This window comes from Malus domestica, chromosome 01 (genome assembly GCF_042453785.1).
Source record: "Malus domestica chromosome 01, GDT2T_hap1".
Taxonomy (NCBI): domain Eukaryota; kingdom Viridiplantae; phylum Streptophyta; class Magnoliopsida; order Rosales; family Rosaceae; genus Malus; species Malus domestica.
Window position 1 is genome coordinate 15,362,838 of NC_091661.1, and position 4,364 is coordinate 15,367,201.

General features: G+C 36.4%; 1 pseudogene; it reads right to left on the reverse strand.

Annotated features, from left to right (window-relative positions):
* Positions 1-235: 235 nt before the first annotated feature.
* LOC103451509 (probable O-methyltransferase 3) lies at positions 236-1,291 on the reverse strand (annotated as a pseudogene).
* Positions 1,292-4,364: the final 3,073 nt, after the last annotated feature.

The window sequence follows — 4,364 nt, forward strand, 5'->3', positions numbered from 1 at the left end:
CATTGAAGTACTTGAAGGCTTCGCTTTATGCTCATTACAATGACTCAACACATTCTGGGTGTAGTTTACATTCATTGATCATCTAAAGCTTGCAACGACAACGGAAGTAATAACCATTGAATCATAGTTGCAGACACACTCTACTTGAAAAATAAGGTGCCCTGCTACTTCTTAAGTATTCTTTATTTGCATAGTACAATCCACACATATACAATACTAGTCTAATGATTTAACTTCAGTGATAAACTTCAATAAGAGACCTCAAACCAAGCGTATGAGTGATGTTATAGTGAATGAATCCAGCAGCCAAAAAGATATTCTCCCATTATGATTTGCTACGCTCTTTGCTGGTGACGATGGACATCATCAACATATCGAACATGAGTTGGGTTTCAATTGATTTCTTATTATACCCCACAACTATATCTATGATGATAATCTTCTTCCTTCCTTCATTTTTGCTCAGAAGCTTTGATTCTCTACACTTATTCAATATCTTCATGCTTTCTTCATCATTCCAATCTTGCAGAATCCATTAAGATAGATCATGAATCGCATATGTTACTCAGTTAGTCACAACATTTACCCAAATTAATCTAGAGGATATGTAAACACAACTACATCAATAATGTATACATGCCAAATTTGGAACATACTCTATTAGGATTCCATTGTGCGGTTCCACCTGATTAGAGTGTACTTAACAAATGTGTCAATTTTATGTGTCTGATTAAATATATAATCCAATAGCTAGGACTTTAACAAACGATTTGAACTAGCTAGCTAGAATTTTGCAAAGACAATCAAGGATGAGATGGAGGTATTTTATCTTGAGCAGAATTGCATTGGCTGGAGCTATTTTATCAAACATGTCTCCTCCCACAAAACCCAAATTATGGGCCGTCCCTTCCAAGTCAGCCACCACATGTGGCTGGTCAAACACAGTGCAGTTGATGTTGGGGAATCCATAGGCAATGGCTTTGGCCATTGTTCCTGTACCCCCTTCAACATCAACCAGGGATTTCGAACCCTCAAAAACTCCTCCACACTCTTCCACCGCCACCCTTGCGATAAGTTTGGAGTTTGCCTCCATTGCTTCATTGAACAAGTCACCAAACGTCTGTTTCTTAGCACTCAATTCCCAAAAAGGCATTCCATTTTGCAACCTCAAATGGTGTGTATGGAACTAGATCAGGTAAAAACTGATTCTTAAAAATTGTCAAATTTGTGGATCCGCGGAGGCTAAGACAATAAATCTGAAAGCACCATCACTATCAGAAACTAACCACATCGTAACTAGTTAATTTGTATGTGCAATGGAGGCTTTTATTTGATGAAGTCACCAAAACAAATTCAAACTAATATATATATGTGTGTTTGTGTGTGTATGTATGTATGTATGTATGTATGTATGTATGTATGTAAAAGATGTAGAATGGAGGGAAAATTTCAATGTATCCATATCAATGGAGAGAAATCCAACGCCTCCTTCTCAACATGTCGCAATGGAGGTCTCGTCCCTACCTACATGTTTGCAGGTTTTACAGTTTTTTTTTCTTTTTCCATTCTTCAGTGTTTTATTTTTTTATTTTTTATTTTTTGTGAGAAAGTACTATATTCATTAAGATTGATATATAATACATACCAGATAGTAGGATAGGGTGCATATTTAATGGGTCTCGATAAAAATCTTGCAGGAAATTTCAACCATGTCAAAGGAAAAAAGACCATCCCGCATCAATAAAATTACATAGTTAACTATTCTCTATCAGGATGTCCAAATTACATACGGAGGTTCCTCAAACCAAATTCGTTTGTGACCGAAAGTAAGACCCCATTGCGCATTCTTAATTAGGACTCTTGGATGTTACAAGATCTAAAAGCTAAAAAAAATTATGAAAATATTTGTTAAAAAGTTTGTTCATTGATCTTAACCCACTATATATAGTACAAAGCTCAAATGAATCATGTAAAATCGATTCGGGAAAACATGCCAATACTAAGGTCCCTGAATCATGTAAAAGTAATTAAATCATTATTTGGTAATAAAGTTGTTGATTAAATGGAATGCAAGTGGCCAGCTAGTGCAGGCCACGAAAGCAACGACAATGCAGAGTACGCAAGAAACGGTAAAAAAATGCCTAATATTTTTGTTTTTAATCATTGCGTTTAAGCATAGCTTAGAGTAGTTACATGACACGTAATAAAGAAATATAATACAAGCCATTTTTCCAGATGTATACTATTGGACTACAGATTTGATTTTCTTGCACATTATTGTGATGTGAAAGCACATTGACACTTGTGCCGCACACTTATCTTGTGGTGTGATCATACTATTAATTAATTCGTTATATTATCAGCCACTAGACTATTGCCACACACTCAACCCATAACATTTTACGGTGTTTCATAGTATCCCCTATTTAAAAAATTTTAACGTTAATTTTGAAATCCAACTGTCATAGAACCCGAAATCACAAAAATTAAAACTAAAAACTATTTATACTCCGAACATCATAAAATATTTTAGAGCTTTAATGGAAAAGGCTTTTCTAAACATTTTCTTAACAAAAGATAACTTAAGACCATCTCCAATCATCAGGTTAAACTTAAAATTTTTAACACATAAATTTTAGGTTTTAATTCAGAAACATTTTTGTTTTCAATGTTTTTGGGTTAAAATTTTAGCCCAAAAATTATTAAAAAAATTAATTTAGGCTCCTAATTTATTTTTATTAACATTTTAACCAAAAAATAGTTAGATTCCAATAAAGACTGAAAAACCACTAATAAATTTAGATTTTGATAAAAATATGTATGTAGATTATTATACTTCAATCTTACAACACAAGCACAAAACAAATGATAATCAAAATATTACATAAAAATTATTGTTGACCCTAAAAACTACTAAGTCTACGTGGCGCGCAAACCGAGTAATTAATAAGCTAACTACGTCATTCGGTTGTGTGTGGGGCATGCCAACTCGTCGGCCAAGTTCGGCCAGGGAGTAAAATATGTTGATGTGGCGTTGCGTGCAGTGTTAACTTCTCGATCTTGCGACTACGGCTGAGGAAGGAACATGTCTCAGCCTTTGGGTTCTAGAGCTTAAAAATGAGGCTGCTAGTTCTGCGAAGTTTACAAATCATCGGCGCCAGGTTCAGTCTCGGTAATTATATTCGTGAGAGTATAAGTACGTCGAACTAATACCAGACTATATGGACCAAATACTTGAAATAGATAAATGTCTTGATCGTAAATGTGGTTCTGCCGTTGGAGTGCCAAACTCCTAAATGTACTTGTGAATATCCAATCATAAAATAAAACTCGACTTTCAATGTGCCGAGCGTGGTAACCTGGTAACATCTCACTTCGCTGAAAAGGTTGATGAGATGACCTCTACCAACAAAGACTAAAAAATCCTTGTCAACCGAAACTTGGATAATAACCAGTCGACCTCGAAGTAGTGCTGTCTATCCAAACTGAAGGTGTTCCTCGATCGGCTGATTCTACGGCTCCAGTGGTGTCAATCCCAAAATGAAGATGTCGTCGGTTGCCCTCACAGTGTTGTTTATCCAAATTGAATATGTGTTGGCGGGAAGAAAGGGGAAGATGGTAAAATCTCAAGGTTGTTGAGAAGCTTTGCGTAGGGTAGTGTGTGTTGATTTGGAGAGGCTTGAATGATGCACTCCCTTCTCTATTTATAGCAGCGAACCCCCCATGGCCAAACTAAAGATGTACTCGGATTAGAATTCCTCATCCCAATATAATCAGGTTTCACCCAATCCTAACTCCTATAGGACTTTGAACCAAGCTCTTTAACAAACCAGAGTCATTCCCTAATTCTAAGCATCTTAAGCTTTAAGACTCCTTCTTGTACTAGGGTTCGGCTACCTCTCCTTTATCTAAACCAATCATTCTCGTAACAGGATTAGGCCGACCTTGGCTAGATAGCCCATGACAAAATTCTAGATGAATGTTACTAGGCCGAGAATGGCTCTTACCTCAGCCCAAAATATTATTTTGGGCCTAAAATATTATTTTGGGCCCAAACATTGCCCTTTCGCTTTTAAGGTCTTTGGTTTATAATTCTTGGCCGATCATTGACCTTGAAGAAGCGATTTATTACCAAAGAATAAACTCTTAGCATATTCCTCCAAAGAATATCCTCGAACACTTTAACCACTCAGAAACATTCATCAAGCACGACCTCCCACTTCTGTCAAGTTCCTAAAAACGTTGCACAACTTGACACGTGGCAGCTCCCACGATTTTCCACTTTTGTCAATTTTCTAAAAACGTTGCACAACTTGACACGTGGTAGCTCCTCCTCGTGACTATCCATCTTCAATCATGCGTGC